At 50.0% G+C, this 8,841-nt stretch overlaps 1 long non-coding RNA gene across 1 annotated transcript; it reads left to right on the forward strand.

Moving 5' to 3' along the window:
- The first annotated feature begins 361 nt into the window (after positions 1-361).
- LOC132352111 (uncharacterized) lies at positions 362-6,420 on the forward strand. Its single transcript, XR_009498575.1, has 3 exons — positions 362-508; positions 3,589-3,635; positions 6,336-6,420. It is a non-coding gene; the product is annotated as an uncharacterized LOC132352111 (long non-coding RNA).
- The last annotated feature ends 2,421 nt before the right edge of the window (positions 6,421-8,841 follow it).

The raw sequence follows: 8,841 nt of genomic DNA on the forward strand, positions 1-8,841 counted from the left end.
AGAGAGAACAAGCTAGTGGTTACCGGGGCGGGGGACAAACCGGGGTGGGGTAGTGAGGGTAAGATAGGCTCAAGGCTGTATTGTACAACTCTGGGAATATAGCCAATATTCTGTAATAACTGTAAGTAGAAAGTAACATTTAAAACTGTATTAAAAAGTTTTTTAATGAAAAAAATAAAATTCTGTAAAGGGAAATCAAAGATGGCTTGTTTTCATCTGGTCTCTGTAGTCCCCTCCCCCCAGCCCCATACAGTTGCTCAATTGTAACCAACAAATTTATTTGTTCATAAATTAGCAGTGGGAAAATGGAAATGTCTTAACTTAATTCTTCCTTCTCTGTAGCATCCCTGACTCACTCAGACTGGCCTCCCGTAGTGCCTTGAAGAGAGCTAGATTTAGAAGAAATATTACTTCAGCTCTCAGGATGGAAAAAGATCTAGCCAGGAGGCAGAGACTCTGGAAAAGTGCTAATAAATTGTTACTGCCTGCTATTAAAAGGATCGATAAGGTAAGGCCAGAAATGACTGATGGGAGGGACTTGGGCTTTGAGAACTAAGCGGGGGGGAAGTTGTGCCTGATGGCTCAGAACACCCCTGGCCGGGGCAGTACCCACCTTCTTCGGCAGAACCTTGGGCAGCTTCATTCATTGCTTTGGAGATCAGTAGTCACTGACGCTGGTTATGAAGAATTAAATCAAATGTCATGTGGGGCAGTTCAGGTATCAGGGAAATTGCCTAATTTATGTCTGTAGCATTGAAGATGCACCAACATAACTCTTCTATGATTTTATTCGGGATACTCTCATGGGACAGAATTGGGGTAGGGGGTGCTGGTTCCTTGTGAGGCTTCCCCAGCACAGGAAGGAGCCCAGGTGTGCTGCTGGCTCCTGCACGCCTGCCCAGCTCGTGCATCTTGTTCCTTGAGACTTCCCTGCCTTTCTGCATGCAGGCAGCCCCCGGGGGAGGCAGTATGGGCCCCACAGCCAGAAGGACACGTGGTGGGCCAGGCTTTTCTGTGGGACCAACCTCTCTTCCAGCCAGCACACCTCCCAAGATCCAAGAGGACCAATCCATGCATCCAACAGCCTGATCTTTCAGTCACACACGTCTCTGTCCAGCTATTCACTTCTTTTCCTGGCCGTCAACTGTGCCAGCAGAGAGGCCTGTGGCGGGATTCCAAAGTGCCCCAGGAGGCTTGTTAGCTGAAAGTCCTGCCTGTCTACCTCCTCCAATTCTTCCATAGAACTCCCAATCTTTAGAACCTCCAGAATGCCTTGAGCAGACCACGTTTCTACCGACCATCCTCCCAACACAGAGAAGTGTTTGTGGTCTCAAGGATCAGCGCTGGGAATCAGCTGTCCCTGCAAAGAGCAAGACCATGAAACCACGGGACATGAATGAGGTGCAAAGCGAGGGGCCGGGGCTGTGGAGGGTGGCTGGGCAGGAAACTCCAGAATCTGGAAGTTGCCTGAGGATGTGCGAAAAGGCAAAATAGGTGAGTTATGTGTGGCGCCCTTGCCATCTCCTCTTCACTTTCTTTTGCACGTGCTCTTCCATGCCTAGCTCTTCTGCTCAGGGATGCTCTGGATATTGTTGCTACCTTTTTCCAGAGGCGGCCAGGTTCAAGGCCATTCCTTTCCCTTTCTCCCAGATTCAAACAAGCGCAGCCTGCTTGCAGCAGGAGCCCAAGCTCACCAGCAGCCTGGGTGTCATGGGCTTCACGGGAAATAGTTTCACAGGCATCTGAGGAGCACTGAGTGTGCACAGTGGCCTGGGCTGCTCGCGTAATGACAGTTAGTGGAGCTACCACTCTCCTTACTGTGTGGGGAGCGTTCTGAGTGCTAGAATTATCCCTTGCCCAGAGCTACTCAGCCTCCCAGTCCTGGAGCCCAGATCTGGGCCCAAAGCCAGGCTCTGTCCTCGACACTCCACCCCTCCTCTTCTGTAGGGGCCTCAGGAAGATGGATCTCTTAACAGGGGCAGTGAAGGCTCTAGACTGACAAGGGAATGCCTTAGGGGCCCAGATCCTTGACCTTTGCTGATCATGGTACGTAAAGATCACAGGAGAGCCAGGACCTGAGGAGGTTATGGCTGGGAAGTGACCAACGCCAAAGACACTGGCAGCGCCTTAGGTCACCCTGGGGCTGCCTGGCCTGCCGGGAACAAAGCTGGAATACTCTTGATCCAGGGAAATCCAGCCTAAAACAGCCGTTCCCCAGGTGATATAACCAGAGCCTGAACAGGGAGAGAATCACAGGCAGGCGAAGGGCCTGGCCTCTTTGAAGGGGGAGTCCCGCACGGAAGGCCCTGGGCAAGGGGAGGGGACGGGGTGGGGGGCAGGTTGCAGACATGGAGGTCTGACCACGCCAAGGCCGAGAACAGCCCTCAGGGGATCCACACTCCTGGGGTTCGCTGGACCCCGCCCGGCTTGCTGGAGGCCCAGTGCAGCGGGGAGCTCTGACGTGCCCGCGGACTTCCAGTTGGCGTTTCTACACCGTGGAGCAACCAACTTGTGCAGCTGGCAGTGCGCTGCAAATCAAGTCAGGAAATTGCAGAGGGGTGGCCGACAGAGACAGCTGCCCATCCTCCTGCCTGGACGCTCATTTGGTGGGAGCCGAGGGTTTATGCACACATGCCCGGAAGGGAGGGCCCTTGGGCAGCAGGGAGCAGGCTCTGGTTTGATCCCGGCGGCCCTTGCCAGTGGGCAGGGGCACAGATGGGTGAGGCTTTGGGTCCCGTAAGGGTGGAACTGGTGGCCAGGTATTTTAGACTCTGTCCTCCACACTTGGCCTGAAGGTGTCAGCTCACACTGTGTCTGGAGAGGCTGGGCGCTTCTTTTGCTGAGGCCTTCAAAGTCGGCCAGCTTCCCCCTCCTGGAGAGTCTCGAACCAGAGACTGTCTCCAGCCTTGGGAGGCTATGAAACAGCCTCACTTCGGTTTTCAGAGATTCGTTGCTGGAACCGTTCACACCACTCACCTCTCCACAGCCTGGAATGACACAGAGCGGCCCCCGGCAAAAGGGTCATCACCCCAAGGGGCCTCGTAGGCAAGTGTGCCCCTGAGAGTCAAGCCAGTGTGCGTGTGAGCTCCTGCAGTGCCACTTACTAGTTGAGTGGCCATGGCCTAGGGACTGAATCCCTCTGAGGATGAGAATCGGAATTCCTGATTTCCTCCCTGCCTGCCTGTCCTCCTCAAATAGGTCACATTCCAGGAGTCCCCAGGCCATGCGGGTGAGAGGGATAAGGATGGAGCCTGTGAAGGGATGGGAGCGCCCATTGGTCCAGGAGAATCCAGTGTGTGGGTACCAAGCAGTTGGCATCCGGTGGACCCAGCAGGGACGGCCAACCCTTCACACCCTGCGCTGCTGAGATGCAGGGCGCGTCCTGCTGGACACGCAGCTCCTGCCTCTGCAGCCGGGCCAGCCCCAGGAGGGACTAATAACAGTAATAGTGACCATAGCCACCACCTGCTGGCCCTGACTCTGTGCCCGGCACTCTTACAGGCAATTTATGTCTATTATAAACTCATTTAATGCTAACAACAATGGTAACTCATTTAATGCCCTGTACTGTTGGTATCCAATTTACAGATGGTGAAACTGAGAAGTTAAAGGACTTGTCCAAAGTCACATAGTTGGTAAGTGGCAGTTCTTAGATTCAAACCAAAGCAATCCAACTTGACTCAAGAGAGCGCTTTTAAGGACTAAGCTGAGGTGTCTCTTAAAGATACAGTCAGCACCGCTGTCAGCAGGAGCCAAGTGCAGAATCATGAAGGAGCAGTTTTTGGGGACCCAAGTCTGTTCCGTGTACGGAGCGCGGGGCTCTGTCACCTCACCCCCAGTGTAGAATGGATGCTCTGGTGCCAGGTGGCGGCCAGCAGAGCTAAAGGACAGCCCACCTCTGGGGCTGGGAAGAAAGAATCCATGGAGAGCCCCTTCCCAGGGTGTCGGGCCCCTCCTGAGCCCCTCCATTGACACCGAGCTCGGTAATTCTGCTCCAGACCCTGCAGTGGAACAGCACAGGCCCCTGACAAAACAGCAAACCCTGGGGAGAATAGCGGCAGAATTAGAGTAACAAATGCCTAACTCTGCGACGGGAGCTACATAAGCATTAGAATGGAAATTAACCTGGAGAAGAGAAAGCTCGAATGGACTTTAGGGACTGGGTTTTTTTTTTTTTTTTCCATTCCATAGGTTGCCTTTCAGAGAGAAAATTAAACACTAAACAGAAAGCGAATGTTCAAGGGAAGAGGGCCTCTGCTTTCCCATTGGTAGCCCGAATGCTCAGGCCGGGCCTGCCTCTGAGGTCCCCATCAGACCCGAAGCCTGGTGCCATGGCCTACATGTCCCGGCCACCTTCTGCATATACTGTGGGTGTCGGGGGTGATGAGGGCATATCTCTATATAACTAACCTTCAGTACAGGGAGTTGAGGCGGGACAGCCATAACGCATCAGCTGAAACTGTTAGAGCCACTAATTGCTGCCTGGGATGATCCAAGCTCTAAGTGGAGCTTTTATGAAGCTGCAGAATCCCCAGGGGGTCTGCAGGACGGGGGCATCCCAGCAGAGAAGCAGAAGCCATTACACTAAGCACCACGTCCTCAGCCCGCCGTCCCTCCCCACGCCTCCCCCACCTCCATTCAGTTCCCGGCCTCTCGCACCCTAATTATTCGTGGGCTGGGGGGTGGTACGTGCAGAGGCCTGACTCTCATAATTATATTAAGAGCTTTTGACAGGACCAACCTGTCTGTCTTCTATTTCTGTCTTGTTGAAATTCTACTGTGCTGAAATAAATGTGAGGGGAAGGATCCATCAACCCTTTCTGGAAAACAGGCGAGACAGCAGAGTTCATTGTGCACCCAGCACTCCCGTCCACAGGGAGATTTATGGCTTGTTCTCTTGACTAACAGGAAGATTGCCCAGACTGAGGTCAGGTGGGAGGTGGGAATGTCTCAGAGTTAAATGTATTGCCTTCAGTTTTATGCCAATATCAAATCATAGGGCTGAAAGTGACCTCCAGGGCGTCTCTGACCTACCCCTGTTCCTATCTCATGGGCTGGCTCTCTCTTTACACCCCTGTTCTTGTCTTGACCTGACACGTGGTAGTTTGCCTTGTCAGGTATAAAAAAAGGTTTGCGCTGGCAAAGTCAAGGCCATTGGCCAGGACCTTCAACTGGCATGTTGGCCAAGGTCCTGACTGCCTTCCTTCCCCAGCCACCTGCTTCTCTGACCTCAAGGGGAGTTAGCAGTATAAGAGCATAATGGCTGACACTGCAGGACTCCTGCAGGGAGCAGTGGAGGTGGAGGCATGAGGGTAAAAGGTCAAGAAAAGCACCCTGGACAAATAGTCACCTGCTCTCACTGAAGACCCGTACAATAACCAACATTATCAATTACGTACCATATGCCAAGTCCTGAGTTCAGCACATAACATGGTGTATCTAATTTAAGCCTCATGACAATGCTATGAACTAAGCATTATTAGCCCATTTTGGAGATGAAGAAGTAGAGGCTCAGAGAGTTTAAGTAACGTATCCAGTGTCATATGGAGAGTTTCATGATTGGAATTGTATTTATAACTCAGTTTTGAACCCAGGCAATCCCAGGTCCTCAGACCAGCTCCTTTTATTATTATTTTGCTTTATTCATTAGCAAGTTTTGCACCCGTGCATGAGTAAGTCACATCATGAGAATCTGTGTCTCATTTTCTTCATCTGGGGCCACGTGAGCACAGACTCTGGACTCAGACCTGCGTCTCTGCCACTACTTGCTCTGTGACCTTGGCGCCTCACAGGGTCTGCTTTCTGTCATCCAAATAGAGATAGTACCTCCCACACGATAATGTTGCCAAGCACATAATAGATGCTCAATAAATGGTGTCGTTTACCATTATTATCAATAATAATATCTCTAATTCAGTCTTATTTAACCGTCCGGCTCCAACAAGAGGGATGAGTCTCTTGTACTTTATGCATTTATTTAAATGGACCTATTTAAACATTAGATGGTGGCTTCATTTGAATGGAAGCCTCTAAAGTCAGGGGCTCTCATAATTTTCTGTGAAGCCCACTCTCTCCCATTTCCTCATCTCCATAGCACCCGCCTTGTAATATTTATTAATTGGGCCCAGATTAGGTCACAGAAGGGCTGAAACTATTGACAAGCATGTGTATAAATGCAGTCAGTCCAAACAAATATCCACAAGAAAACCCACCAAAAGCAAGGTGAATTCATTCTAACAACTTTTGAGTAGGAAAAAAAAAACAAAGGGTTGGAAAGATTAGGCCCACTGGCTTTGACTAAATGCTTCACTTTGTTCTGGATGTTTTGTCCTCAGGCAAAGCCCGCAAACATTTCTGGCTGAATCTCTGCACTTCCCGGGTTCTGCAGCTATGTCCTACGAAAAGGAAACGGTTTCTCCGAAAACCAAATAACCTGCCTCCCGCTATCCTGCCTGTAGAGTATCAGGCAAGCACCTATTTAGGCAGGAAGGGAGACAGCAAGCAGAAGTGAAGACGTTCCTCTTTAAGTGTATGAGGTCAGGTGTAGCTCCTAGAAAAATCATAATCAGGTCTTTGGAAGAAACCTCATTCCAGCACAGATGGTCCTGACTGACAAGCCCAGCCAGCCTTCAGAGTGAGCGTTGAGACAAAGCTAAAGTAACAGGACTTTCCACCAAGGTAAGAGGGTGTATTTCAAGGGGAAAAGATGTTTTAAACCTGAATATTCATACTCAAATCACTGGGCTCCCTTTGCCTTTCTTTTTTTCTTCGATTAGATTTATTTTTCTAAGGTCTACAGCAATTATCTTGAAAGGGAAATTTTAAAACACTGCACCTTGCTCATGGTCAGGGGGCAATGATTTTTTTTTTTTTTTCTAAATTGGATCACACGTTTTGTATTTATTCATCCCTCCTGCCTCCACGTGTCTCTCTCCCCAGCTCTGGGACGGGCCCAGAGACAATCACCCCCATCTTTGAGTCAGCATCGCTCTCTAGCTCCATCCCATTCTCATCCCTCCATGTCAGTGCTGGTGGGGAGATCTCAGGGCTGATACCCAAAGGCTAGAAGGCATAGGGTGCACTCACATGCCTGGGTTTGTATCCTGGCTCCCTGCTTAGAGCTGTTTGAGCTTGGGCAAGTTACTTAACCTCTCTGGGCTTCAGTTTCCTCATTGGTAAAATGAGGAATGAGAACTAGGACAATTAAGACAAACAAAGCATGCTTGCAACAGTGCCCAGCACGTGAGAAGTACTGGGTGAGTGGCATCTATTATTAATAGCCATTATTAGCCATAGATTCATAATGTACTCTCATAGATGTCTCTGCTCACATCATCCCAAAGACTATCTGTGGTCATCTGGGATGATACCGTTTGGGCACAAGAGCTGGGCATTGCACACCACACCATGTGTACACACCACACAGTGTGTGCACACCACACTGTGAGATCTCAGAGAGGGGTTTCCTGAGGCCCAGAGAGGCACCTTTGCTCAACCCAGTGAGGGCCAGGACTGGAGATCAGGTGGCCTCATCCTCAGGCTGAAATTTATTAGTCAGCCTAAGATTTAAAAACTTTGGCAGAAGAAGAATCACTCTCGAGACTCAAATCACATGAAGCTGAGCCTGGGTACGTGTGTTGTGCTTAAATGAAGCAGCTTATAATGTGGGTATTCAATTGCTATAATCTGTTCTAAATTTAAGCATGCGAAACGTCAAGTTATCTCACTATTTTGCTTCAGTTAAAAAAAAAAAAAAAAGATTTAGATTTATGACTGGATGTTACAAGAACTGCTGCTTCATTTCAAATCCTGGCAGGTCCCTCCAAAGCAGCAATTGACCAAGAAGTCACTTCCTGAGCTGAAGGTCAGTGTGTTGGCCCTGGAATGAACATCAGTGCATCAGCGATAAGAGCCAAGTGCTCTCTCCTACCATTTTGGGGTGAGGTTGGGGGGAGGCCTTGAGGCTCCAGCTGCTCCTGGCACCCCCTATGCTCCCCATATGGCCCCCAGCCCCCTCCCCTGCGCCCCTCCCACAGAGTGCTGCCACAGAGCTCCACAGGGCATGTCTGTAAGACCTGGGATGCTACATTCCCTTGCCCTCAGACCCTTGGCAAAAGTGTACCCATCTGAAAGGGCTTCCCTGGACTTAGTGCTGGGGCCTAAGGGACAGCCTGGCTTTGGGATCCCAAGTCACTTTTAAATGGCCTTTCAATGTCTGGGAATTCAAGAAGGTACCAGGGTAGGTTAAATATGTTTCTCCTGGTTTATGTGTTCTTGGGTAACAACCTTTCAAAACATCCTTTTTCCTTATCAAATGTCTGATAAGAAAACTTCCAGATGGCTAAAAATCCCCTTTAAATAGACAAAGGGGGGGCTTCCCTGGTGGTGCAGTGGTTGAGAATCTGCCTGCCAATGCAGGGGACACGGGTTCGAGCCCTGGTCTGGGAAGATCCCACATGCCACGGAGCAACTGGGCCCGTGAGCCACAATTACTGAGCCTGCGCGTCTGGAGCCTGTGCTCCGCAACAAGAGAGGCCGCGATGGTGAGAGGCCCGCGCACCGCGATGAAGAGTGGTCCCCACTTGCCGCAACTGGAGAAAGCTCTCGCACAGAAACGAAGACTCAACACAGTCATAAATAAATAAATAAATAAATAAATAAATAAAAAGAACGTGAATTTCTAAAAAAAAAAAAAAAAAAAAAAGACAAAGGAAATGGGACCTGGGAGCACTTTTTATTCACTTTCTAACCGGGTCTGGTTACCCCCTCTGTCTGGTATAGATAAGCAAACATTTACTTTTTTGTAACTTAGAGCCAAGAGGCCAGAACTCTGTTGTGTAC

Source organism: Balaenoptera ricei, chromosome 17, assembly GCF_028023285.1.
Source record: "Balaenoptera ricei isolate mBalRic1 chromosome 17, mBalRic1.hap2, whole genome shotgun sequence".
Lineage (NCBI taxonomy): Eukaryota > Metazoa > Chordata > Mammalia > Artiodactyla > Balaenopteridae > Balaenoptera > Balaenoptera ricei.